General features: G+C 33.3%; 1 protein-coding gene and 1 long non-coding RNA gene across 2 annotated transcripts in view; one reads left to right on the top strand and one right to left on the bottom strand.

The window, feature by feature from the left end:
- Src42A (Tyrosine-protein kinase Src42A) overlaps positions 1–22,025 on the bottom strand; it is a 203,849-nt gene that overhangs the window by 173,432 nt on the left and 8,392 nt on the right. The gene's annotated exons all lie outside the window — the stretch shown is intronic.
- On the top strand, positions 676–11,415 carry LOC148280544 (uncharacterized). The gene is made up of 2 exons (XR_015822569.1): positions 676–802; positions 11,337–11,415. It is a non-coding gene; the product is annotated as an uncharacterized LOC148280544 (long non-coding RNA).

The raw sequence follows: 22,025 nt of genomic DNA, 5'->3' as shown, positions 1-22,025 counted from the left end.
TCCGACTCAACACGGTTTTTTTAGCGAGTCGGGGCAAGTTCACAGGTATGGGTCATTCCTGGTTGTGTCACTATAAACTGTGTGTCTGTTCCCAATAAATATATGCACAATATTATTATTTTATTTATTTTTTACTGTTTTAACAATGTACAGAGGTTTGCTTGGATTTTTTAATGTTTATTTATCCAGTATTTAATTTTTCCTCAATTTTATCAATTAAATTTAGTATCAAGCCGTAAATAAAGTACATATAATAAATATCAATTTGTTTATTTCCAATAAAATTCACAATTTGTTTCGAACTTATTAAAAAAGTGATGTTAAAAATATATTAGGTTTATATACATATTACATTAAATTAATATTTTTATTACTAACAAACTTCGTAGATTTTCACATATCAAAAGAAAGCCTAAAAATAAAATCTACTATTACTATACGGAATGATATTACAGAAAAAAAAACTAGCACCAAAGTAATTTTTACGCGCTTTATGAGTGGCGAGAAATACTGAAATTTCAATTATTCCAATATTGAGTTGGGTGCAAACAACTGAATGTGCGTTTTCTTAGAGCATATGGCGTCATTCCTCACAGCATGAACGCTGTACAAACGAGCTCAAACGAAACGTTTTATGAAGCATCGAACACCGCGAGCGAAGTTGTCTCGTAGCATCGACAGTGGACGGTTGTGTGTTTTGTTATCAGCGCGTACAATTTTGTGTGAATAACAATATTTCTTCGGTGCATTGTACTGGATTAGTCAAGTTATAACTCGACATCGAGGGAGGAGCGTTTGACAAGTTTTCGATTTTTTATTATTATTTATTTTTATTTAATTTCTGTGACTGCGTTCTTTTTCGCATTTCGTTGTTTTAGGCTTAAGTATGGAGGATCCTGGGGATCCTCCTGATCTTGAGCATAGAAAAAGACCTAGGGCACCCAGTTCCCCTGATTTGCAACCATGCAAACTTCCTTTCCCTGCTCCCGACCTTTCCTCTCCATCGTTTACCTATTCGGATAATGCTTCTGGCCCATTCTTGGTGTTCGTTCAATACCAAGAATCTTCAAAACCCCTTCATCCTATCACTTTTGGTAAACTTTTATATACCAACAAAATTAGTAACATTATATTAGGAGGTGTGAGAGTGGAAAACAAATTTAAAATTTCCTTGACATTTAAGACTGCCGTTGCAGCAAACAATTTTTTAACATCAAACTTTGTCGTTACTAACTCCCTGAAAGCCTATGTACCGTCATTTAAAGTAACCAAATTAGGAATTGTAAAAAGTGTGTCTACAGATCTTACAATTGAAGAAATTATTGAGTCAATCGAGGTCCCTTATGGATGTGGTAAGGTAATTAAGGCTCGACGTCTTAATTATAAAGATAAATCTTGTGAAACTGTGACATGGAAACCATCTCAGTCGATTGTTTTGACTTTCGAGGGGCAAACATTACCCAATAACGTTTATTTGTTTCATAATTCTTTAAAAGTGGAGCAATATATTTTTCCAACTATTTTATGTTTTCAATGTTGCCGCTTTGGCCACACGAAAACACAATGCCGATCGATCCCTAGGTGTTACAAATGTGGGGAATCTCACCTCGGAGAAGTATGCCAGACTGAAAACATTAAATGCGTAAATTGCAATGGCTCGCACAGTGCCTCTAGTTTTTCATGCCCAGAACTGACTCGACAAAAGAATATAAAGCATACAATGGCCGCTGGTAATGTGACGTACAAGGAAGCTTCCAATTTACATCCCACATCTACCATTAGCTATGCGGAAAAAACTTCCAAAAATATTAAACGCGTTTCAACTCCCATCACAATGGTTTCGCCTCCTATAAAGTCTACTGCTGTAAATTCAAGACATGTTCAGGCATGGAATTCAAAGGAACATGAATCACTTCTCTCTTATCGGAATGGACAGGCGTCCAATCCTGCGGATGGCTGTGCTCTTCAAAATAATGCTTATTCCCAAAACAATTCATCGAATTCAACATCATCAGAACTTGTTCCATCAAATATTTCTAGTCTAATTGATTCTATTGCTAAACTTCTACTTACTTTGATATCAAATCCTAATTCATATCAACCGTCCAACGCTGCTTCATTTATTCCTATAATTAACTCTCTAATTTATAATATTAAAAATGGCGGTGAAGTGGATACTTAACTCAAAACAATTTACTATTTTACAATGGAACAGCAGAAGTGCTGTTTCAAACAAATCCGAAATTATATCATTACTTCAAGAACATAATGTTGACATAGCTGCAATTTCAGAAACATGGCTTCCACCAAATTTCACTTTTAATATCCCTGGCTATAAGACGGTTCGACACGATCGTCTTGATGGTAGAGGGGGAACAGCATTATTGATCAAATCAGAAATTCCGTTTACTCACATCACCATACCAACACACATAAATTACCAAGTTGTTGCAATAGATATATCGGGAATCTCTTTTGTTTCTATATATATCCCTCCAAAAATGCATTTTGATAGTTCGTACTTCGATTCTATTACTACAAAGCTCTCATCTTCGTTTATTCTTTTGGGGGATTTTAACGCCCATTCAATTTCATGGGGATGTAATTCTTCAGATTCTAGTGGTAGAGCTATCTTAGACTTTACGAATAGCCTTAACTTATGCATAATTAACGATGGGTCACCTACCCGTCTTGCCCCCCCCACACAGAATCAAAACGCAGTCGACCTATCTATTTGCACGTCGGACTTAGCGGGATTAATTAAATGGTCGGTTTTAGACGACTCACACTCAAGTGACCATTTTCCAATTATTCTTGCTTTCGAACGAACCTTACACTCAATTTATCTGAACCGGCAGCCAAGAGGTTACGATCTGAGACAGGTTGATTGGAAAGATTTTGAAACTGCCTTGGAAGCGGTTAGCTTTCCTTTTTTTGAACTCGAAGATACAAACTCAATGCTATCATTTATAACTAATGAAGTGTACTCAGTTGCAGATAAACTTATCCCCAAGAAAACGGCAAAACGTAAGCAAGTTAAGTGTCCCCCATGGTGGGACGATGAGTGTACTTCAATAGTTTCTGATAGGAAAAAAGCGATGCGTGAGTATAGGTATAACATGTCTTTGGGTAATTTTTTAGAACTAAAAAGACTTCAAGCATTAGCTAAAAGAACTCTTCAGCGCAAAAAACGTCAAGGTTGGCGTGAGTTTTGTTCCTCACTCTCACCAGAAACACCTGTTTCTCAAATTTGGAGTGCTGTACGTCGATTCAAAGGATGCTTATCATCATTGTCTAGCTCTTCTACTGATTGGATTGAAGATTTTGTAAATAAACTAGCTCCCCCGTACGTTCCTCAAAAATGTGAAGTATTTTCGGAAGCACAAAAAGTTGTGTCACCAAGTTGGCTTTCTCAGAGATTTACTCTGGAAGAAATGTCTTTAGCTATCAGTCATGCACGAGACTCTACTCCTGGTATAGATCTTATTTCTTATCAAATGATAAGACACTTCCCACATTCCTTTCGCGTTGAACTTCTCAAATTATATAATAATGTTCTCGATTCTTCTGTGGTCCCAATAAAATGGAGACAACAACTTATTATTCCAATTTTGAAACCTGGTAAGTGTTCATCAAAAGGCTCTTCATATCGCCCTATTGCGTTATCTTGTTGTATGCTGAAAATTCTAGAATACATGATAAAGGCTCGAGTAGAATGGCATGTTGAAACTGAACGCCTCCTTCCCTACACTCAGTTCGGCTTCAGGAAAGCAAAGTCTTGTCTAGATAACATTGCTTTACTATACGTGGATATACAATCTGCAAAGACATCACAAATGTGCACTATTGCGTGTTTTGTAGACATAGCAAGTGCATATGACAACGTTAACCTCCCTTTTCTAGAAAGAAAGCTTTGTACGTCAGGTATTCCAAAAAAATTATCACGTATAATATTCAATATGCTTTCCCAGAGAGAGCTAGTAGTTGAAACCCCTACTGGTAAGATTATGCGTACTGTTTATAAGGGCCTACCACAAGGCTCAGTTCTTAGCCCTTTGCTGTTTAACATATATACTATAGACCTACATAGTTCCCTCCCAAGTATGAGTAAAATTTTACAATATGCTGACGATTTTGTTATTTATCTCCACCATAAAAACATAACGCAGGGTGCGATCGAAATGGAGACAATAATGCATTATCTAGAGTTGTGGCTGAGCAGTAATTATTTAGAAGTTGCTCCCTCAAAAAGTCAATTAGTAATATTTTCCAATAAACATAAAATACCGGATATATGCATCAAACTTCAGGAAATACCGATCCCAATTAAGCAGTCAGTGAAATTCTTGGGTATGACTATCCATAGGAAATTATCATGGAATATACACATAGAAGAGGTTGTCGCAAAGTGCGAGAGGAACCTTAACATTCTTCGAGCCGTGTCTCGAGTGTGGTGGGGGGCTCACCCGTCGACCTTAAAAATGTTGTATAAAGCATTGATTCGTAGTCATCTCGATTATGGCAGTTATTTTTTTGACCCTTTGCCAAAATATCAATTGAAAAAATTAGACCAAATTCAGTCAAAGAGTTTACGTTTAATTTTAGGAGCGATGAGGTCCTCACCTATTGTATCTCTACAGGTAGAAACTGGTGAAATGCCATTGTTGCTGCGCAGGAAATATCTTGCAATAAAATTTGTTTTGAAACGAATTGAATTTGAGGATCATCCTTTGATAAAATCCTTGTCAATTCTAACTCAAAAGATGACAAATGAAACAAACGCTCGCAGATCTATTCCTTTATTGTGTTCGTCCATGCAGTATATTCAGTCAGTATTTACAATTTACCCCAGGGACAACTTGCCAATATTTTCTACTCCATTTAAAGCACTAATATTTTCCTCTCAAATAGAAGAACATATAAGTATTGATAAATCATTTGCTCGATTGAATCACCAAGGTAATAACCAAACATTCTTGGCGAATATAGAAGAAAAATGGCCTGGTTCCACATTTATATTTACTGATGGATCTAAAACAGCCCAAGGTTGTGGTGCGGCATTTTATATTCCAACTTTTCAATTAAGTAGACTTTTCATACTGCCTTCCGATTCCTCAGTTTTTACTGCCGAGTGCATTGCACTAAAAGAGGCTTTAATGGAAGTTATACACCTTGAGATTCCTATGTCAATAATATTTACTGATTCCCTAAGTCTGATCAAAAAGTTGAAATCTGGAATTTATGGTAGTAATGATGGACTAATTTGTGAAATGAAATATCTTATATTTTTTGCGTTCGAGAGAAATTTCAAGGTGACCTTATGTTGGATTCCTTCGCATATCGGAATTTCTGGAAATGAAAGAGTTGATCACCTAGCAAAGGAAGCATGCCTTCATGGAAGCATCCCGCACTCCTTTAGTCGTCCTACTGACGATTGTGTACCAACTATAATTAATAAAATCAGATCTGAGTGGACAATTTTCTGGCAGAATTCCTCGACTGGGTTGTTTTATAAGAGTATTCAATGCTCCATCCCCGTTACACCATGGTTTGAAATCGAAAAGCAATCAAAATTGAACATCTCTTTAATATCAAGAATGAGAATAGGACATTGTCTCGTTGCCTCGCATTTATCGAGAATAGGTGTCTTTACTTCGGCAATGTGTCTTTGTGAAAACGACGATGAGACATTAGATCATCTGTTTTTTGACTGTCCCCTCTTCGAAAGAAGTGAATTCCTTCAAAATATATGTGAAGAATATAATACGTTCCCTCTTAACGTAAAATTTTTACTAGCCCAGAATGATTTGGATACTTATTTACTTCTGACTAAATTCCTAAGGACAAATAATAAAAATATTTGAATTTGTTAAATATTATTTGCATAATTTAATTAATAAGTCTAATTGAATGTCCCTCTTTACTTTTGGCCCGAAATTTCATTTTATGTTTACGTTTACTTTATACAGTAATAATATTTTATTGTCACAACTCTTTCATACTGATTTTAACTACCTCACATTATATTATATTTTTTCGTGGGTATGGGTTTTTTTTTGTCGTTCACTGAAGCGTATATTCTTTAAATTTCTTTTTCTTGTTTCTAAGAGCCAAAATCACTCGCAAACGAGTGGAGGCGTATAAAAAAAAAAAAAAAAAAAAAAAAAAAACACCGCGAGCGGCCGTAAAGCGTATTGTGACGAGTGGGAAATTTCTATTGAAACGTCATGGCGCAGAAACCAATTACACGGGATATTTGTGCGCCGTAATTTTATCTGAATTAATCAGGTTAATATTATATATTGCGTTGAAAAAACGCATCAAACAAATAGAAAAAAATGATAAAATATCAAATCTTGACTTCGAAGTATTTGGTATTTATTTATAATCTTCAGAAATTTCGCATTTGGGATTCATATTTTTTATCGAGTTATCTATAATCCATTTACATATTACAGCGGCCTCGGTGGTTTCGAGTACGATTTCCGGTGAGATCGCAATTTTCAAAGCCTAAATAGTTATTAAAATTATATTTGAAGCAATAATTTTGTGATTTTCCGTGTAAAATAATATGACTAATATGTTTTTTTGTCTATTCTCGTGCAAAAACACATTTTTCCTAATCTGAACCTAAGGGCCAGAAGTCAATGCATCATACTCGTACAGACTTGTCAGGTAAGGCAAGTAATTGAAAAAACCAAAGTAATAAATAAATTACTTCTTGATTTTGCGTGATGTTTGCTTTACGCTTGGGATTTATAAACCTCGTAGATCTGCCAATTTTTCTTCTAGTTTCAATTCGGGATGGATTGCGGTTAAATCAGCATCTACCTTTTCACTCTCAGCGGTCCTTATCAGCTCTTTTTAACTAAGGTCATGTTAACTGTAAATCGAACAGTGAGTATTGAAAAATAGTTAAATATTGGTTTTTATTAAGGCACAGTCAAAAGTTATACTCGAAACTATTCAAAATGCACATTAACGATATATTATAATTTCTACGCTGCGAAGATGGCCTTTATTATAATGTTTAAACTGCAACTTGTTATAAAAATTAATATAAGTCATAGGTAAATCAGATAGGATATTGCGAAAATAAAATTAGAAAGGGTACGTGAATAAGTACATAATACGTTTAGCACACTTTATAATATGCCAACTCTTTGATAGATAATAAGTTAGACATTTATTTTTCTATCGCTTGAGGCATTCTCTTTTTTGCTCGCAATAAACCGACTTAGACAATTATGATTATTTTTATAAGCGAATGAGACCATTGCACAATTAAAAAACGGCCATACAAAATAAGGTAGCAAAATATTCCACTTGTTCATATGGTCGATACAAATATATTTATATCTTATGTATCGCTAAAGTTTTGATCTCGTTTTGATAATATTCATGAATGATAAATTAATTTCAAAGGCAATTTATTAACTATTGATCTGCTTTCATATTAAGTGTTGAGCCAATTTTCCCTGCGCCGTTTAGTGCTTTTTTCAAATCCATTTTCTTATTTTATTGTTTCGTGTTTTTGTAAGCCTTTATATTATTTATTTTTTAAATTAAATTACTATTTGTAACTCATTGCATGCTGTGAACAACTATAAAGGGTAATGGGTCTACCAATATTATAAATCTTGTATGCAATATATATATGCATGTCTGTCCAGGTGTCTAATTGTTCAATTATAAAAAAATAAAAAATAAATTAATGTCGTAATCCTTTGACAAGGTTAGCGTTATATAACGCCAATAATTGACAATAGTAACCGTGTAGTGAATACATTTATTGAAGTGATGAAAAATATCGAAAAACGTTGTTTTTTAAATGATTTGATCCGCAGGTACTTCAAAATAATAGAAAAACTTGAGTAACTGGTGTTTATAGGATACAAAATACATATACTTAGAAAAATCTATATTATTTGTGTCCACATAATTATATAAACTGTTATTATTTTTGCATGTTTCAGTCAGTTGGAAGCTTTAGTTTACATTAATTGTCAGAAATATATTAGTAAAAAAAATTTTTTTTTTTTGTTACTAAGCAAGCTAGTTAATTGAAATACCGATGGGTCTTAAGAAAAACACCTAAGTGTGAAAAAATGTTCTGAATTTTTCACATTTGGTAACTCGAAATAAATTCAAATATTATGAAGAAATAAATTTGTTTACTGGGTTGCAATACTGTATTATTATTTATTCGCAGATGAAAACAAATTACGCTAGAAAACACTGTAATTAAAAAATCAAATTTACACTTACGATACGTTTCTTAAACCATCGATATATTTTGTTTTTTTTTATTTATAAACGCTTATTTGGCGTAAAGGTACAATAAAATCTGTAAGAATTTGAAGAACAATCTATAAAGTGACTTAAAAACCAATGCAAAAATATATGTATGTCTTAGGGCCAGTTGCACCACAAAACGTAAAATTAAAATTGTTGCATTTACGAGAAAATGTGCAAATTGGGTTGTTTTATGCTACTTTTATCATGCAACCCATTGGCCCATTTCACATATATCGTGCCAATTCACCCGACCCGGTAAAATAAGGGTGGGTTCATACTATTTTTTTTTCTTTTTCCGTTTTATTTCTTAAGTTCCGGAAAAAAAATCTTTAGGTGCACAAGTTGGTGCGTTTATCTGCCAATTAATAAATAAAATAAAAGTCAATACGCTCTATGTTTTTTTTATCGGGCCGGGTGAATTTTTGCTGTGGTGTAAAATGTACATTATTTCACATTTAACCTAACTTGTTTTGGTGTAATTGGGCCCCGATTACAAAGTTATCCTCAATTGTCTATAAAATACAAGCGAATTTTCGCTATGAAAAATTAAATACTTATATAATTACTTTCTTTAAACATTTTTCATTACGGGTTGCTGAAAAAAAAACTGCACATTTTCGTACATAAAATTCGATTTTATTTTATTGACAGTTGAAGATAACTCTGTTATGATGTCATAACTTATATTTACATATAAGTTATTAATTTAAAAAATACTTGGTACACTTCCACTTATTTATTTTGACCAATTAGCGCTTTCACCCTCTAATGGGCATCTTCAGACTAGTCTGAACATGCTCAGTCTGAAGATGCTCAGTCTGAAGATGCCCAGTCTGAAGATGCCCATTAGAGGGTGAAAGCGCTAATTGGTCAAAATAAATAAGTGGAAGTGTACCAAGTATTTTTAAAATTAATAACTTATATGTAAATATAAGTTATTACATCATTACAATGGAATTCCATCAAGAATTGTCAATAAATAATTTAAATGAAATAACTCTGTAAACTTCCGTAATCGGGGCCCTGCTTCTCAGTCATAGTGTTAACTTCATATAAGTCCAAAAAAAATTCAGAATAAGGATGCAATTGATACGGAAATAAATTTATTAGTATTGAACATGTATGATCTGGTAGATTTGATATATTACGCGATTAGAACAACGCACGCAACGTCAGTTACATCCTTTTACTTAAAAAAAAGAAACTAGTTACGTATTATTTACGATCATGGCCACAATCATCATGAGTTCGACTCCATACAACCGAGGCAGACAAAGTAACCATGAAGTAGTCATTTAATAATTACAATCGCTTCTAAAATTAATTTGAGAAAATCAGTGCAAAACGGTCCCAAAACTCCGGGGATCCAAAGAGCCCCAATACCATACGAGGTTGGAAATGTAAGGCAATTTAGGAATTTCACATGCGAAGGAATGTACTCTATAAATAAAATTAACAATATTTGAGTATGTTTAAATGTTTGTAGACCAATATTAGAATTTAACCCTCTTAAAATTTCATCTAAACAGATTAATATTTCAAAGGAGACGAAGTAAATAATCATTAGATAGATAAAACAGATGTCGTCTATGAGAAAGCGTCAAGTGAAGGGACGCATGTTTTGACTAGATATATTTAAATTTTTACCTTTATTTTTTATTTATTTAAAACAAGGTTTTCTCACTGGGGTGTCCCAAGCAGAAGGAAACATTTTACACAGTTTTAATACATGACCTAAATACAAAGTCAACAAAATTTCACTTGAACAATAATTATCCTATAACCATCACTACAAATAAAAATCATTTTTTACCTATTTGGCCTGACCCAACCATCAATCCGTGCGCAACCCACCTCCATTTTCCACTTATTGATAGTAATAGTATGATGTGAATTTACTCATTGCCCTTATGGACAGTGGAAATAGGTATTTGAATTGAGAATCCTCTGTGACCAAAAGTCGTGATTATTTTCAATTATTTTCGCAGCATCATATTATCATCATATATAATACGCAACTTCCAAAATTATAAGTATGAAATCACACACATTAGGCAGAACGGTGAATGTTTCACGGTGTGTAAAGTGAACGACAGGTCGTCTCCATATTCCCCAATAATTCATTCGTATATTTTCGATATTTTCTATATTCGTAAATTTAAAACTAATCATCGGAAACATTCTACAATCCCTCGTATATGTGAAACATTTAACAAAAAAATGAATAGTCTTGATATATTTAACACTCCATACAAGATGTACAGAAGATAATTAATAGGCTTGATTCATGCTCTTCATTCATAATTCGTTTGATCATTAAATCAAATGCAATTTTCCACTCTCACTTTCCTTCAATCATCCTTTACCACTCCTTATCAATTTCCTTCTTTTCCTTTCCATTACCTCCTTGTTTTGTCCATATTTATCCTTTTTTAATATATAGTATATTTATTATTTATATAGTTTAAACTTCAAGCCGTCGTCGCTTTATTACAGTATTATTTAGTGAATACATATAATTGGATGGCAAGCCCTAATATGTAAACATTTTAAATATTTTTATTTTTTTAAATATTCATTTAACCTGTACATCTGTTTGTATTCGAAATAAATAAAATTAAAAAAAAAAAAATTAAATTAAATTCGTTTCGGTTGCGAAAGCTTTTTCTTCCATATTCTTCAATTTCTTTCGGTCGGTTGCTGCAAGCAGCTAATTTTTACCCCCCACAGCGGCTTTGTCGTCGGGCCATCTTTTGTTAGGTCTTCCGACGCCTCTCATTCTCCCAAAGTCTCCATCTTAAAATTTTAAGGGTCCATCTTGTGGGGTCTTGTTTCGCAACATGTCCCGCCCATTTCTGCTCCAGTCTACTACGGGATCCATGATATCCGCTTTTCTGGTGTTGTTCCTAATTTTCTCATTTCTTTTAGGCTTGTATACCGAGCGTGGATCTTTCTATGGATCGCTGTGTGCATTTAAGCTTTACCGCATTTCTTTTAGCGAGGGCCATGGTCTCTTACGCGTATGTTTTCCTTTTCAGACCAATCTTCGGGATATTGGTGATAAAATTAAGTAAAAATATAAATGATCGCCACCATTATGAAGTGAGCTGCTTGGCTGAATTGCCCCAACGAATGAATGCCTGGGAACTGGTTATGTATTGGCCATTGAAAGTGACTAGGTACATTTTACTACAGTGCATAATAAAGGTCACGAGTGGTAAGTTAAATTAGTAACAATGTATGCGGGTGTATGGAATAAATACAACTGTATATATAGATGTTGCCAGCCACCGGTCTTAGCATATTATGTATCATTAATCAATTTATTTATTTTAAACAACGTTTTGAGTATGTCCAAATGTTTGCAGACCAGCTAGATTTCCTCCCTAGGGAGTTATTTAGATCTAAATTTGGACATACTCAAAATATTGTTGAATTAACTAACTGGTAAAAGCAGAGGTAACAAACAACAAATAAAACAAACCATCACGCCGTTTTCCCGTAGGGGTAGGCAGATAGGATAGAACGCCATAACACTCTTCTTGGCATACAGATCTCGCTTCCTCTACATTCATACTTCTTCTCATGCACGCACGCCGATTATTCCTACTTTTAACATGTCAATCTTCAAGTATTTGATGGACTTGATCGTGCCATGTCTTTCTCGGTCGTCTTCGTTTTCTGCATCCATCAACATTTGCATGGTAGATATTTTTAGCCGTTCTTTCGCTGTCCATTCGCTCTGCATGTCCAAACCAACGCAGCACCCCTCTCTTGATTATTTCGATAAAGCAGAAGTATAAAATTGGAAAATTGTTTTCAGGCATTGCCTAGTAGGTGAATTGGTTCAGCCAGACGAATCTCACCTACATAATAAAGGTTTCAGCTCTTTGACTTTTATAAAAAGTCGACAGATGGAAGAGTTAAGAAAATGTGGACGTTTAAACATAGTCAGAATGGTGAACGTACACAGTGTGTAAAGTGGCCACTTAAACCAGCCAATGACAGGTCATATGCCCTGTAAATGCCTAGATTTCCATATTCCATACTCAAAATTTTTTTCCCTCTCTGTTGCAACAAATTTGGATATTTATTTTTATTTTCAATCTTGAAATAGGGCATCAGTAGGCTAGATAAAACGAACTTCTGCCGACCGACGCGAAATTTTTTGATTTAAACAACAACAAACCACCACACAGTTTCCTCGTAGGGGTAGGCAGAGAGAACGTCATATCACCATACACACACAACATTCATACACCTTTTTATGCAAGTGAATCGATTATTCCGACTTTTGACATGTCCATCTTAAAGTATTTGTTGAATTTGGTCACCCCATATCATTCTCGGTCTTCCTCGTTTATTGCATTCATCAACATTCGCACCGTAAATATTTTTAGCCGTTTTTTCACTGTCCGCTCTACATGTCCAAACCTATATTTTGTTTGATTTTAGAGTTAAGAATCATAGTATCCACGAAAAAATACACAGTAAAATTTATTTCAGATTTAGTATCTTTTATACTTCTGAAAATGTTGTATTCAAATAAGTAATCAATAATATTTAAAGTTAGCAAAAATTATCCATGGCGTTATAATATTGTCGGCCTCGTGGTGTAGTGGTCAGCGCGTTTGCCTACCATGGAAGAGACCTCGGGTTCGATTTCCAGAATGGTTGATATGAGATATTTATTTAAAAAGGTGTTTTTACAACAAGAATATTTCCCTGGAATAGTCTCTGGACTGACACTTGAACCGTAAGACTGATCATCTTACCTTCATGTAACAAAAATGATCAAGATATGCAGCGATTGGTGTCTCAATGCAGTGCCCTATGCACCATTAGGTACGGAAATGGAATAATGATGATGAGCGAATAAAGAACACAGTTCTGTGGATGAAACATAACTAATATCCGGAAAGGGCGTTATTTACTTGACGGCTACTTTCAGGAAAGAATACAAAAAAGGGGAAATCGAGTGGAAGTCCATCTCGTTATGCTATTATTGGCTTACGTTTTTTTTTAATTTAATAATTTATTTATTTACCCCTAACGGATTATTATATTTATTTTACAAAAATTATATATATTTTTTATTCACACTCTGTTGATTCATAATAATATTTTTTACATCTTTTGAAAAGTTTGTCCGAGTCTTTTGTTTAGTTTTGTCTGGTAGTTTATTATATAATTTTAGTTCCTGATTTATTAGTCTCGATTGTCTTTGTCTCGTTTTGGATTGTTGTATGTGATATTGTTCTGAAATTCTTGTATGATGTCTATTACAATTTTTTCAAGTTTTAGTTCTTCGTCTACAATGATGTCAGTGGCTAAATGATGAATAAATTTTGAAGTTCATTAACATATAAATATTTTTTCTAATCCCGATTTGGAATTTTTTACTGGGAAAAAAACATTAAATATTAGCTAAATCATCTTTTTAAATTTTTAATATCCCATAACAGATATTGTACTAGTCGTTTATAATCAACTGCAATAGGTAGAGACTTAAGTAACCGGACATCTGGCAACTATTGAAGATGGTTCCTGAAAGCCACAGGTTTCTGATAGTTATAATTATTTATAGCCTCCTGATAAAACGCCCCTGAGCCCAATCGAGCATACAAAATACTGCTTTGGTATAAACCACATATTTCGTTCCACATAGCGTGCCTTCAATCAACTTTCATAATTACACGAATCTTGCCTAGCGGTGGCGGTGTCTTGCGTGTAGAGGGAAAAACATATCTGCTAGAAAACAAAATATTATCACAATTTTATGAATAATAATGCACTGCGCATCTCTATTGGCACAAATTAAAAAGAATGTATTTTTAAAATAAAATTCAACGAATTACAGACAGGTTGAGCGGATATTTAGCCAGTGTTACGCAGACCAGTAATCCAAACTAGCAGGAAATGGTCGGCTATCAGCCGTATTGTAATCACGCTGAAAAATACGGCCCTTCAAGCCTCGTGAAATTGGCCGTCCAAACATCTTTTCATCGGCCTTGCGGGCCTCACTTGATCGGTCCTTCAGGCTTAGGTTGACTAAGATCTGGGAGACCTAGTATTATCGCCGCTTCGGGGTTCACAATTTATTCTTTGTTGTTCGGAGCAATCGAAATGCAATAAAGAAGCATTTATTCAAAGCAATACTACCAAAACCACACAAAACATACAGATTCGTGTTTGTGTTTTAAGTTTTTGTGAACGGTTACTTAATTTTAAATATACACATATGGACAAAAAAAAAGTACTTACTTACCCCGCTATCCGTAATTCCCAGTTTACCTGACTCTATTTCTTAGAAACGATTTTATTATTTAACAATTGCTTTTGTTTATTGTTAAGGAATATATAGGCTACACATTTAAAGTAATTACATTTTTAAAAGCTTCATCAGTCCTTTAAAAACTACGTCTGAAGAAACATCGCTGCGAAAATATAGAGAGTTCGGGTAAAATGTCTATCGCGGTAAAATCGAAAATTATTACTCTGTCACAGGAAAATATGTCGAATCGTGAAATTTCTCGTAGAATCGGTTTCTCGGAGTGTTCTGTAAGAAAGTTTTTTTTTTAAATTGTGAAACCGGCTCTCTGGAGCGAAAAAGGGGAAGTGGTCGGCAGCGCAAGACAACTCCTAGAGAAGATCAGCTGGTTGCCAAGCTTATCAACCAAAATCGTTTTCTAACTGCTGCAGAAATACACGGAGAGATCCAGTCTACGTGCCAAACCACGTTCTCGGTGAGGACGGTTTCCAGGAGATTATTGGAGCAGGGGTTCCAAGCAAGAAGTCCCGCAAAAAAAAACCCTTTTAACAGAGAAAATGAAGAAAGCTCGTCTAGATTGGGCCAAAATGCACCAAAATTGGACAATAGACGATTGGCAACAAGTCATTTTTTCCGATGAATTTAAATTTAATGTGTTTGGTCCAGATGGCAAGACGATAGTCCGGCGAAAACCTGGCGAAAGATTTCACCCTAAATGTATTACCCGAACAGTAAAGCATTCACCCTATGTCATGATATGGGGGTGCATGACAGCTCATGGTTTGGGCCCACTACAGATAGTCCAAGGCACCATGAATGCGACACAATACAAAACTATTTTGGAAAGTCATTTGTTTCCTACAGTTGAAGACATTACACAATTTAGTTCAAATCCTATATTCCAAGATGATTCTGCGCCTTGCCACCGAGCTCGATCAGTGAGTATATAACTTTATTTTATAAATTTAAATTGTTGTAACTTGGTTTGTAATATCATATCTTTCTTACAGGTAACTGAATTCAAAGAGTCTTTTGGAGTTACATCACTGAGTTGGCCTGGAAACAGTCCGGACCTTAACCCGATAGAAAATTTATGGGCAATAATGAAACAAAAATTGCAAAGAAACGGGCCAAAAATACCCAGGAATTTATTAAAATCATTAACCATGTTTGGGAACATGAAATATCATTAGAAATTATAAATAATTTATATTTGTCGATGTCAATCAGAATTTCTTTAGTGATTAAGAGCAAAGGCGATATTACAAAATATTAAAATACTATAGAACCCGAAAAATTACTTTTATTTTTATAGTCTTTCGTTTAAAATATCGGTTTGTTTACCCTTCACACAAATCTATTAACCAAATGTAATTATTTGCGATTGCCAATGAAGACACAGTGCCATAATTCAATTATGTCGGGTACAAGAACAATGGTAACGGAGCTGCTACCTCGAAAAAACCCTATTTATAAATATATATTAAGCTTTTATTTTTATATTTTACTTGGAAACATTACTTAGTCATCAAATCTACAAAAATATATATTTTAAAAAATCCAAGCAATTGAGAATATTTATTATTTTAAATTAAGAATTTTATTACAAGTGCGAACTTTTTTTTGTCCATGAGTGTATTTATATATTTGAAGCACAAACTTTGTGGCTATTCATTATAATAAAATAAATAAAAACAACTTTGTTTTTAACCACTTATTTTTTATTATTTCTAACGACCGGTTTCATAACTATACAAGCTTCTTTATCAAGGTATAATTAAGTGTCCTCGGCACGGGTAACCCCAGTGAGGTTACATTATTTTTATTATTAATCTTTGCTTATAAAGGAAAAAAATGAATAAATACATAAATAAATGAATATCCTATTTTATTTTATCAATGTTTATTAAATATTACATATGGAGCTAATAAATCTTAGACAAAGTATTTTTGTCTTGCAAGGATGGAAAGCGTAATGTGAGATGGATACGATCTTTAAAACTAGACAAGAGTGGACTAAAAGAAACATTATTTTATAATTTTACCGCCCATGCGCTCTGTAGATGCAAGACGTGCTGTAATCTAGCTCCTATCTGTTGTAATTGGAATAGATCATAATTAGAAACAAGGAATTAGAATTCCAATCGTCCATGGGCTCTGTAGCTGCAAGACGTGCTGGGATATATATATTTATTGTACAGCGCCCTTGAAAATAGTATAAGATGCACTGTAACCGTTTTACCTTCTTCCCACAGTACGGTGTAAAAAAAAGTATACCAAAAAAGATAAAAATGTTGGATAGATTTCTTTGTATGAAAATATATTTTCATACAATCTTGCGTAATCCTATAACTTGTATAGGATTACGTAAGACTGAAAACAAATGGAAAGTAACATGCGTTAATATACGGTTTCGATAATATTTATCCAAGAAATTTAAATTCTCAACTAAATAAGAACACAAATTATTTATACTAAAGTAATTGCTAAACCTCGGGGCACTTGCACACGAATGTATTGAGTTATTCAATAAGTAGACGCGCTGGTGCTGTGTATAAACGATGGGAAAAGTTTGTGAAAAAAGGAAAATTAGCTATACATTCATAAAAATGTGGACGCCGTACTTTGTAAGTGTGGAGAGAGTATCATAAATAAGATGGCAAAAAACAGAAAAGGTACAATGCAGAAAACATTCTCGTGATATTCATAATTATTTATACAGTGCTTAGGTACTTTTTAGTAGAAAATTTTACATTGCGATAAAATATCGTTGTAGAAATTAATAATAATAATAATCATCATGGTTTATCAACAAAAATAACAATTTCTTTATCTACTACATACACACTAAGGTAATATTTTTTTCTGAATCATGTCTAGTCTGCCTAACTAGATACAACCTGTTTTAAGGAAGACATTTTTATGCAAAATAAACAATAACATTACTACCTACTAGTTCATTTATTATACAGTTATACTATATTAATTTATAGCATTTATTATTTAAGAATGTAAATTTTCCAAATTTTCTCTACCTAAACCTGGTAACCATTTTTTTACAAATTTATTAAATTGAATCCGGGTCATGGTTTTGCAATGTTCGGGTAATATGTTGAATATTTTAGGGCCCAGAAACCTGAAATTTCTTTGCCCGAATTCAGAATTTGTGGAATACCCCATGAACCATCCTCTAGTTCCACTTCTGGTAGTGTGGGAGTGTTCCTTTTGGGATTTGGAAAAACAATTTTCTTTCACAAAAAATATTATTCTAAAAAGTAATGTACGTACTATTATTTTAAAATAACTAAAATATGTAACATGTTACCAAACAATATTAAGAATAGTGAGTTAAATACAGGAGCGAGACGTATGCTAAAATATGATATGTGTAATATTTAATGTTTTTCAAATAAAACGATTATTAATGTAGGTTAAGTATGAAAGTCGGTCTCGTGGTGTAATTGTCAGCGCGTCTGCCTACCATTCAAGAGGTTTTGGGTTCGATTCCTGACGTGGTTGATATGAAATATTTATTTAATATGGTGTTTTCACACTAGAATATTTCAGAAGTCCCTGGACTGGTACCGTAAGACTTATCATCTTACCTTCATGTAACAAAAAAAAAATCAAGATACGCTGCGACTGGTGTACCAATGCAGTGCCCTATGCACCATTAGGTGCGGAAAGGGTATGATGATGATAATGAAAGTGCATTAGTGTATTATGTCTTAATTATACTGTAAAGCACTCGTGTTGTTATATCGTTTAGCGGTATATAAAATTTTATTTTGAATTACTTAGATAAAATAATAAATGGAGCAAACAATTCAGAACAAAACTGTTTACTTATCTCAAAAATGTCTTTTTTGAATTAATACACAGTAGCAGGGGCGAACCGTGTATAGAAGCGATTATGCGCAGCTTACCATTATATTTGACTGACCATAATAATGTTTTACTGTAACTTTATTTATAGAGAAACAAATAAATAAATTCTATTTATTTTTAATCATTTACACCGTTTGTATTTTTATCCTGATAAAATATTAATATTAATAGAGCGCGCCCAGCGCCTGTGGTGAGCCAAGAAACTAGCCGATTATTCCAGCTTATTTTTTCATACAAATAAATATACTATATTTTGAATGTCTTAACCCCATTGCAGGTTTTTTCTCCTAGATTAAACTTGCAGATTACACAAATTATTTTAAGATTCTTGATTTGAAAAACAGTATTTCAAACACTATTTCTAAAGGGCTATTTTTCTTTGAGATGCTACTTTTGACATAAGACCATAATTACTTTCATGTGTCATATTGCAGGACATGCTAGCGCTCGACGCGGCCGTTTTTAGCACTTTTAATTTTTTTAAACAATTTGGCCAGTTGACATTTCAATTGAATACCTTATATCGATTGAATTCATATTGCAGATTTTAACTTATTTTTTAATGAGTTATGTATTAAAATAATGCATAATATATCCATATAATATAATATATAACGAATTTACGTCGTTTGAGTTGATTTCATTGATGATAGTTGAGTATCACACGGAACCACAGAAAAATAACAATTTATAGTATGTATTACTTACATTATATTGTGTATCTTCTATGTACCTAGGTACAAATATTTGATATTTTTTTATAGCTTACATGTAAATAAAATCACCATTCGCCACTGCACTGTAGTACTCATGGTGCAAAATGTATGTGTATAAAAAAATATAAATATGTATATAATCGACCCTCTGTAACATGTTGGCAAGAAAAAAAACTGACTTTGACCTTTCTGGATAGAAGTCACAGATTTATAGGTTTTAAGTCATTTTATTTGCAAAATCCAAAAATATTTAAATTTGTTGCAATAGAGAGGGGAAAGCATTTTTGAGAAGGGAATATGATAGTCTAGGCATTTACAGGGCTTATGACCTGTCATTGGCTGGTTTAATCTCAAAAAGGTTTTATTTATAATTATTTATTTATTTTACAGAAACAAACTGTCGACAGTAATATAATAACATAATAAAGATACGGTTTAAGGACAGACCGGCAAAGTTTCTAAATAAAAATCATACACATTTAATTGTGGTACAACAAAAGGATGTGTTTATGTGTATTTGTATGAGAGTAAGTGTATAGTGTGTGTTTGCGTGTATGTAGGACTAAGTGTTTAGGTGTATGTTCAGTTCCTTTTCGGTTGCAACAAATTTAAATATGAATAATTCCCTAGGGAAGAAATCCAGCCCGTCTGCAAGCATTTGGATATACTCAAAACATTGTCAAAAAATATTTATTATTATAATGAAATGAGCAAATAAATGCTTAAAAAATATTTTTTAATTCACAACGAAATCTTCATATATATTTTTTACAAGAAAATGTTTTTTCTGTAGTGTTCAATATTTTGGAAGAGAGTATTAAGCTCTCAAGGACAAAAACTGTTTTAAAAAGAAGAGTTAAGGACTGGATTTTCTTTAGTGGGAGGAATTTGAGTGGGAAACTCCTTGGTGATTTTCAGAATGTTTGCGTTTGCTGTTTACCATATTAATGTGCCATTTTTTAAAATTATTATTATGTTTCTGATCCTATATTATATTTGCGGTGATATACTCGTATGCCTGAGTTAACTAATTATTCATCCCAACTCAACACAGAACTTTTAGTCTCATGGATGTCTAAAAAAATGTGTAATAAACTGTTATAAATAAATACTTATTTCACTGAGCAAAACCCGGATTAGACAAAGCACTGTAGGAATTATTATAACGATATACTTACGACATGGCGAATTATTGTGTTAAGAGTTCAAAGTCATTTTCCAACAATCTTCGTACGATTACCTAGAGACATTCAACTCGCTCAGAAAGTCAATTTGGATAAAATTACGGGAAATGTCAGTTGGCCATCTTGACAGTGACTAAGATTATAGTTCTACATCGCGCAAAAGCAAGTAGTGGGGAAACTAATTTAATGTTTCATAATGTTATAATGTTTGTATATGTACATAGTTACAACACAATTATTTTTTGCTGTATCTAAAACCTGTGCATGAACCAAATAAACATTACTTGACAAACTTTTCTCCATCAACTATTTGATTATTTCTTGGGTCACTGAAATTATGGGTTTATATTTAACCTAGTATGTTAGTTTCGGATAAAATTAAATTAAAGATACTTAACTATCAACGAGAAAATACACGTATAAGTGTAAGGTTTTGCCAAGTCCACGACTATATATTTTTCCGATTGATCCGTGGTATTACGATCAACTTAGGTGTAATGGAGAGTATTTTTATTTATGTTTCTTATAACTACCTTAGACAAAGGCAATTTAAGCTGTTTTATCTTCCTGCTTAAGGAACCAGCCTGCCAATGGTAATGCCAGTAGGAAGAGCAATGTCTTTACTCAACCGTATCTCTTCGGATATCGACATCTTTCGTGTTACTGAAAGAAAGTTCAGAGAGAATAGCTTCCTTTTACTCTAATTACTGGCTATTTTTATTTTACCATATTGTCACATTTACTCCATATTATGATGTTCCCATAAAAAATATTGAATCAGTTCAACATCGATTTTTAAGAAAGATAGGTTGGAGGTTGGGCTTATTCAGATACCAATATACGTTTAATGAGTTAGAAACTAGCTTAAATATATCTTCTCTTCAAGACCGTCGAAATAAATCCGACCTTCTAATCCTATTTGGAATTCTCAACTCATTCTTTGATGCGCCTGAACTACTGAGCTCAATAAAATTAAATATCCCAACTAGAAACCTCAGACAAAAATTGCTCTTTCATAAGGATAACCATAGAACTAACTTTGGTTTTCATTCCCCTATGCCAAATCAAAACATACCAGTCTTGATTTCTTTGATAACAAGTTGTCTTCTTTCAAACGATCACTGAATCGAATTCAATTATAAACACCTCTCTCCCGCTTCCACTCCCACCAAATCTACTATATACCATTGTGTCATTCTAATTTCCATTATAATAATTTTCTTTGTATAAATATGTCCTTAAAAATGCCCATTGAGCGTATATATAAATAAATTAATTTAAATTGTACAGCTATTTTTTTTTTTCTAGTATTATTTTTAATATATTTTTGTAATGTACATAAACAAAAAAAAAAAAAAATTATATTGAATGACCTAGGATTTTGTCAAATGGAAATTTACACTTATACGAGATCATCATCATACCCCCGCTCGCACCCGATGGTGCATAAGTCACTACATTGGTACACTCGGTGCAGCGTATCTCGATCACCTGTTACATGAAAGAAGGTGATAAGCCGCACGCTTCAGTGTTTTAATCCCACCCTTTTAATCGATACTGCATGTTTATTTTACCAGGGACCTCAAGAATAGTAGATAAACACGCCAACCAAACAAACCACGAGGCGGACTTATCTCTACTTAATTTCTTTTTGAGGATTTTTACTTG

This window comes from Micrasema longulum, unplaced genomic scaffold (assembly GCF_059751315.1).
Source record: "Micrasema longulum isolate JH-2025_06_02 unplaced genomic scaffold, ASM5975131v1 h1tg000570l, whole genome shotgun sequence".
Classification (NCBI taxonomy): domain Eukaryota; kingdom Metazoa; phylum Arthropoda; class Insecta; order Trichoptera; family Brachycentridae; genus Micrasema; species Micrasema longulum.
Note: the sequence above shows the minus strand (reverse complement) of the source record. Positions and strands in the feature narration are given on the sequence as shown.